At 29.4% G+C, this 8,651-nt stretch overlaps 1 long non-coding RNA gene across 1 annotated transcript; it reads left to right on the top strand.

The window, feature by feature from the left end:
- The first annotated feature begins 3,365 nt into the window (after positions 1-3,365).
- Positions 3,366-4,383, top strand: LOC131021761 (uncharacterized). The gene is made up of 3 exons (XR_009101062.1): positions 3,366-3,598; positions 3,713-3,753; positions 4,129-4,383. It is a non-coding gene; the product is annotated as an uncharacterized LOC131021761 (long non-coding RNA).
- The last annotated feature ends 4,268 nt before the right edge of the window (positions 4,384-8,651 follow it).

Raw genomic sequence — 8,651 nt, 5'->3', positions numbered from 1 at the left:
TTTTTTGTATTAATAAAGTTCGTGCCATTTTTACAAATGACTTCAAAGTTCATGCCATTTTTTTGTATTTTTTAAAGTTAATGTCATTTTTACAAATGACTCCAAAGATCAGGCAATTTTTACAAATGATTTCAAAGTTTAGGCTAACTTTTTTTTTTAAAGTTCGGGCCATATTTACAAATGACTCCAAAGTTTAGGCCATAAAAATTCCAATTAACCTTGTTGTATTCGTACGTAAAAGTGTACATCGATCGATCCTAATTGATATAAAATTATACTAGCGTCAAACCCGTCGAAATTCGACGGGAATCATTTTATGTCATCATTTATAATTATTTTATATTATTTTTATTACAATAGCGTATGAAATAGTTTATATATAAATTATTTCTTTAATTAATTTGATATGATCAAATTAAATTAGTAATACAATTTTTGAAATAATATTAATCTTAATCACTTTCGCCAATTAAATGTAAGTTGTGATAATAGAAATACATTTTTATATAAATATTCATTTGATGAAGTTTATAAAAAGTTGATGTGGGATTGAAGATTTTAGAAGAAAAAAATATGTAAATTTAAAGTATGATATGATGTACGATTGATGTGTCGCATCTGCTATTTATCGTATATCGATAATATTTACTCTCCCCGTCCCTCAAACATTCCCCTCCCCCCCCCTCATTTTTTTCTATTTTGGTTCGTCCCCAAAATATCTTCCTAACATATTGTTGGAAACAATTTCACTAATTATTATTCTTACAATTTCACTTTTTGTAGGACTCGTTCTCCACTTTCACTAACTATCACTTTTATAATTTCACTTTTTGTGGGACCCATTCTCAACTTATCAAATACATAACTAACTTTTATTAAAACTCGTGTCATCCTCTCTTAGGAAGATGTTTGGGGGATGGAGGGAATATTAAGTTTGTTCAAATTCTTTAAATTTGACGGATAAAAAATAATTTAACTAAACATATGTTATCTGAGTATCATCTTATATGGACCTAATAAGACCAGATAATCATATGAAGCTCTAAAGACCACATATGACATTTGAACGCCAAAATTTTGAAAATCATATTCTTTGGAGTTTGAAATACCACATCTGGATTTTGAGCATCATCTTGTTTGGATAGGAGCTTGAAGATTATAACTTACTTGTGACTATCATTTTCTCTAGAATTTGTGAAACTATAATTAAGTTATGAGAATAATTTCCTCTCAAACTTTAAACAACATCGTCGAATTTGAAATCATATTCAATTATATATATATATGTAGTTAATTATTTAAGTAAATACATCTATATATAAACGTATTATATATATACATATTAATTTGCGAGTATGATGTGATACACTTAAAACTAATATTATATAATAAAATAAAATACAAATATAAATCTTTTTTAGATATGGAAATTGATTAATAATTTAGAAAAAAAAAAGAATGAATGAAAATTGAAGAAAATTAAAATAGAGTGATTATACGGCGCCACGTAGGATAGGATTTATTTGCCTATTATATATATAGATTGGGCATAGGCATGTATTTTATTTACTTATAATATTTAGTTGAAGAATATCTTTTCTAAAAAATGAATTGACATTTGAATTGATTGCTTTTCGTGGATTAATTTATTGGTATACTTTATTTAAGTTTTAGTCACACTTGGAACAATCTAAAAATTGATTAGAAATATATAAATAGATAAGAATGAATGAGAACTGAGGAAAATTAGAATGAAGTGATTATACGATGCCACGTAGGATAAGATTTATTTTGCTATAATATATGTAGGATTTATAATTAAATGGATATGTTGAATTTATCTAATAGTTTTATACAATTATTTAATAGTACAGACTGTATCTAATAGTTTTATACGATTATTTAATAGTATATAATTTATATATAAATTTATATGATTATTTAATAGTTTTTAAATGTAAAAATTGATTAGAAATGTATAAATAAAAAAGAATGAATGAGAATTGAGAAAAATTAGAATGGAGTGATTATACGATGCCACGTAGGATAAAATTTATTTTGCTATAATGTAAAAATTGATTAGAAATATATAAATAGATAAGAATGAATGAGAATTGAGGAAAATTAGAATTGAGTGATTATACGATGCCACGTAGGATAAGATTTATTTTGCTATTATATATGTAGGATATATATATATATATATATATATATATATATATATATATATATATAGATATAGATTGGGCATAGGCATGTATTTTATTTATTTATAACATTTAGTTGAAGAATATCTTTTCTAAAAAATGAATTGACATTTGAATTGATTGTTTTTCGTGGATTAATTTATTGGTATAATTTATTTAAGTTTTAGTCACACTTGGAACAATCTAAAAATTGATTAGAAATATATAAATAGATAAGAATGAATGAGAACTAAGGAAAATTAGAATGAAGTGATTTTACGATGCCACGTAGGATAAGATTTATTTTGCTATAATATATGTAGGATTTATAATTAAATGGATATGTTGGATTTATCTAATAGTTTTATAAAATTATTTAATAGTACAGACTGTATCTAATAGTTTTATACGATTATTTAATAGTATATAATTTATATATAAATTTATATGATTATTTAATAGTTTTTAAATGTAAAAATTGATTAGAAATGTATAAATAAAAAAGAATGAATGAGAATTGAGGAAAATTAGAATGGAGTGATTATACGATGCCACATATGATAAAATTTATTTTGCTATAATGTAAAAATTGATTAATTAGAAATATATAAATAGATAAAAATGAATGAGAATTGAGAAAAATTAGAATGAAGTGATTATACGATGCCACGTAGGATAAGATTTATTTTGCTATTATATATGTTACTATGTATAGGATTCCATACATAGCTATTTGCTAAGCACTGTCATATCCTCATATATAATTGTTGAATCGCGATTGCCAAGCTATACGCATCAAGAATATACAATAATTTTTGCAATAATATAAAACCGGAACAAATTTATTTCTTCTATAGTTTAATTTTATTCGAAAAAAAATTCATAACAATGATGCAATTTTTGTATTTAAAATATTGGAGAAATTTAGAAAATAAAGTAGAACAATAAATTAAATCTAATATAATCTTAAAATTATTCTAGAAATCTATCTTCGTCACGTATTCACATTCCAAGTTTTATATTAGTGACTAATTAAAAAAGAACTAATAAGCATTGACCTCATTGATCACGAGACTAATTATATCGTAGTTGACAATTAATATGGTTGTAAATGTACAGCAATATAGTATCTCAACAAAAATGTTTTATAACAGAAAAATAAACTCACACGTGCATGTGTGCTAAGATTTTTTCCTTGCATAAATAAGACCATCTTCTTCAGCTCAGAATGCACAGAACTCATTAGCCTCTCTCTCTCTCTCTCTCTCTCTCGCTCTCTGTGTGTACTGTTTGTCTCTCTCTCTCTCTCTCTCTCTCTGCATATTAGAAAAAGAAAATGGCGAAGATTGTCGAAAGCATGAAGAAAGGCTTACTTAATCTTGTCGAAATTGTAACATGTGGCAGCACAGGCGGTAATAATATTTTCCTTTTCTTTTTACTCTCATTTCTTTTTCTTCAGCTCCTTTAATTTGTTGCTGATAATTAATGTCATAACCGCTTCAATCAATTCGTTATCGGTTTTTCAGCGAAGGAAAATGATGGTGAAATACCAAAGCTGAAAGTTGAGGTATGATTCTTTTTCTTAGTCAGATTAATTAGTTTTTCTGACCAAACACTAAACTAAACTATACGAGTATGTTTTTTTGAGGGACATGCATGATTCCATTTATTATATCGCTTAATTATCAGATCATTATTTTTTCACGCCAAAACGATTCAACGGTAAGATCTCAAGAAAGAATTAAAGATATAAATTCTTATATATATAATAGAAAGAAAATAATAAAGCAAGTGCCAACAAATGGCTGATGTTTAATTTTATTTACAGGTAGGCCAGGGGTCTGCCTAACCCCCACCCCTCGGTTGTTTTGTTTTTTTTTTTTTTTTAAATCTGCTGTATTATTTTTTTCTATTAATTATTCCATTTTTTTGTGATTCACAGATAAAATTAGAAGAAAATTCGGATAGCCGTACGGTTGTATCAACTTAGAAGAAAATATTTATCCATGAAAAAAATGACCCTAATACATCTTGTCTTATTAATTTATTTCAGTTATTGAAGTGTCTTTGTTATGTAATGTTGCCGGATTTGGCACTTGTAGTAAGTCTTTAATGAAAGTTCTGTTTGAGAGATCAGCTTTCAAATGTTAGAAGACTCCTTAGACATATCGTCTAGGGGAGTTTGGTTGAATTTTCATTCTCAGAGTTCACATGTACTCAATTTTAATTTTATTTACAAACTTTAAAATGTAACTTAATAATTACCTAACTATTGATTTATACAAATGATATTTTTTTCGTATTAAAATGTCTTCTGTAAATAACTTAACTTTGACCAAATTTTAGTTTTGCACAAAAACTTAAAAACCTGTCAGATGATTACTGAAAATTTAGATTTATCTAGTTTCATTGGCAAATTGCGTTCCTGCTCAATTTAATGCTGACACGTTCGCTTCAAAATATAAGTTAGTCAAATAGTCCAACTAATAAAACAAATAGTCCAAACGACGTAAAATTTTCTCAGATTTTAGATTTTTCATCTGACCACCAACCAAAATACGGTCCACAAAACTTCAAAATCTCATTTTGCAAAATTGTTGGAAATAGCACAACATCATTATTTAAATTTGTAAATTTCAAATGATTTTTAAATTATTGCAGTTAAAACATTACTTTTATTTTATTTTTGAAATTACAACGTTTACGTACTATTTTTTTTTCCTTTTATCAAATTATGTAATACAAAATGACATCAAACGTTCGACGACGTACGTAGTTTTATTAGTATTAAAAAGCTGAATATGTTGTCGGTGCAAAAGAAAAATAATTGTAATTGCAACGACTTCATAAGAATTATACAAATAAAAAATTCAAATAATGTCTTATTATTTCCTATAATTAACCCAATTTTTTGTACTTTTAATTTACTTTGAAAGATGTTACAGAGAATTAAGGGTCAAAATTAATAGTTACTCCTACTTCATAATACAATAGGACCTCTATAATCGAGACTGTGAAATTTTATCATTATAGAGATGTACGGATTAATCAATAATTCATTGATTAAAAAAGATAATCGATATGATAATCATCGAATTCAAATTTAATTACATTAGAAATTTAGCAAACTTAAATTCAATAACATGTAGTGTATTCCTATTAAATTAGGGTTTTTGTCCTATATATATATATATATATATATATATAGGGGGCCGCTCCAATGAGACCCCCTAATTTTAATGAGATCTAAGGCACGATCTGGTGCGTTTATTTTATCAATCCTATGGCTGATATTGTATCTGAAGGGAGAATTTTTTTCGCAGGGTTCGAATCCTGGAGGGAGCAGAATATTTTAAATTTTGTTATTCATTGTATATACTGCATTGTTCATCAATATATATTATCTTGTTCATCAGTATATATGTCTTATTCATTAACAATTTTTAAAATTTTGTTTTTCATCAGTATATACATCTTGTTCATTAGAAATACGTTTTGTTCATTAGTATTATGTGTCTTATTCATTGTCCTAGTGTTTCACGAAAAATAGAGGGTCTCACTGGAGCGCGCCCCTATATATATATATATATATATATATATATATATACTCCCTCCGTCCCCACGAATCTTGACACGTTTCCTTTTTGGGTAATAATTATTACATTCTCTCTCCTACTTTATCACCTTTATTATATTCTCTCTCCTACTTTATCACTTTTACTACATTCTCTCTCCTACTTTATCAATTTTATACTTTATTAATTACACACTTAAAACGCTAATCTACAACTCTTTAATTCCCGTGCCGAACCCAAATGTGTCAAGACTCGCGGGACGGAGGGAGTATATATATATATAAATGCACTCATTATAAACAACACAAGCTACTTACAAGAAATATTTTTAACACTTTGGATATTCAAGCTTTTCCGGTCTTCATTGATACCAGGTTTTATTGTGCTTTATTATGAGCATATATAACAACTGGCGCCATCTGTGAGAATGCAAACTCAAACTAAGACGTTGATGTTTATATTTATTTTTCACAGGCTAATTATTAGTTGTAGTTGGTAATTGGAAACCTTATTTCTGAATTGGCAAGTTCCAACACCAATTTTTGAGTTCAAGAAAAATTACAATGGAGAAGGACAACACCAATCGGGACCCCAATGTAGAGCTCGATTTGAGGGACGTTGTTGCCATATAACTAGGATAAAGGAGTTAGCAGCAATGTTGTTAAAGGAATAGGGTGCGTCTGTTGACCCGAAGTCAGCCCTGCCATTCAACAACATCACATCCACGTCAGAAGAATGAGGCACCCATGTGGTGATGACCGACCAAATGCTCCAAATTTTAAACATTATGCTCATGCGACAAATGATGAGCATGTCGGGAACCCCCTCTAGTCCATTTGTCACTCTGACACCAGTACTAGCAGCCCCAGGAAAACTCCCACATATGCCGGAGGACAACGATCAAGAGAAGCAGACCAAAGAGATAACTCTCAACTTGGTGGAAGCCCCTCAGAGATAATTGAAAACCAACAGAGGAACCCAATGATAATCAGCGAGACTAGGTAACAATAGAAAATGAAGTAGAGTCAACCAAAAAGGCCTCACAACACACATACCCAGGCAATGATGGTCAAGTTCTGCAGGCATAGTTGGCCTTCATGCAACAATAGGTTCATAAGCTTCAAACAACATTGACACAAGCCTAAGGAAGAGAAGCAAGCATATGTCGAAAATGTCAGAGGTATTTCAAAGGATGTGCTAGTTAAGAAACGAAACAACATCTACACAGCAAAAACACCACTAAGAATGAGCTAGTGACAAAGTGCATACACCACTCGCCCACACTAGTTGTACTACTCGGAGTGAGAGACACTCGACACTTTGATCTGATTATTACTTGTAACCTAATCTTGCCCAAAATGTTATCGATAGAATTAACACTTTAAGGGAGTTGGGGGGGGGGGGGGGTTGGGTATTCAATTCAGATCGTGCCAGATCTTTCTAAAGAAGGTAAGTGGATCTCGTCTTCTTCCCCGTTTGCTAATGGGGTGCACTGCTTTGCCCAATTTTCACCCAAAGTCTGGCTCGCTGCTTTGTCTGTTTTGCCTAATTTTCGCCCAAACTCTGTCTCGCCGCTTTGCCTGTTTTTCCCCCAAAACGTGGTTTGTCGCTTTGACCTTGAACACGACTGGATCCCGCACGGTACTTGATCTGGGCAAAAGGTGCACGAGTGTTATGCCCATTAATGATCTCAAGTTTTTACCTCTCTTATGGAATGCAGTCTGTTCTACCCAGATTTCTGCCCTGTTAATGTGTCCTCCCAAACACAAAGACACAAGAAACAAACAAAAAAAGACTCGATTTAACGTACAAAAAGATCATGAAAAACGAGCTCGTCAGCATGCAATTAAATTTAGCAAGACATTTCATCCTCCGACTTATCGACAATCAAAAAGGACAATTCAAAACTTAGAAAATATACTGCAAATGATCAATATTGTAGATAAAAGCTGAAAAATGAGAAAATGTCATGTTATTGGTCGCATTTGCTTATAATAGGGTTAATAGTGTTTTATGTCACGAACTTTTAGCGTTTTTAATAAAATGTTCCTAACTTTCATTTTCCCCCAAACTTTCAATTTTTTCCATAAAATGTCTTACTATATAAAATTCGATGAAGGAAAGATGACTTATCTCGCCGAATGAAATACTTTCGGGACCGTCATTGTTGGAAAACCATATTAGGAACCACCATTGTTAAAAAACGTTGAATATTCGGGGTTTTTTGTCATCTTTCCATACCGAATTTTATATAATGAGATATTTTATGGAAGAAACTGAAAGTTTAGGATTTTTTTGGAAAAAATAAAAATTCGAGACATTTTATAAAAAACGTTAAAAGATCGAGACATAAAATACTATTAACACTAATAATTATTGGGCCTAGCTCGGCCAAAACGTGTTTAAATGCGCACGACTAAGTGACACAAAATTGAAACCACGATAGATTATTTTTAATTGTAACTAATTATATTCAACGAACTGTTTTCACAAACAATTTTTCTATAAACTTAGAAAATAAATATAATATTCTAATTTTTGAGTATATTATATCGGTAAATATTAATAAAATACTACAATTATGTTTTCATATCTGCATTAGATTCCTCGAATCCTCGTATAATAGTGACTAGGGAAAAAAGAAAGACCCCAGCTCATAAGCATTGACCTCATGGATCACGAGATTAAACTATTTTATAATTGACCATATGGTCCTAAAAGTACAGCTCTATTTAATTAACGACAACAAATTTCATCGGTAATTGACGTTTTATTTTTTATTTTTATTTATTTTTATTAATTTCAATTGAAATGATTTTATTTTTAATTTTTTAACGTATTTTTAAACATATACACAAATGAGATTATATATTAAAAGAGATTTTTAATG

This window comes from Salvia miltiorrhiza, chromosome 4 (assembly GCF_028751815.1).
Source record: "Salvia miltiorrhiza cultivar Shanhuang (shh) chromosome 4, IMPLAD_Smil_shh, whole genome shotgun sequence".
Classification (NCBI taxonomy): domain Eukaryota; kingdom Viridiplantae; phylum Streptophyta; class Magnoliopsida; order Lamiales; family Lamiaceae; genus Salvia; species Salvia miltiorrhiza.
The sequence above is the reverse complement of the archived record's forward strand: the minus strand, read 5'-3'. Positions and strand labels throughout refer to the sequence as shown.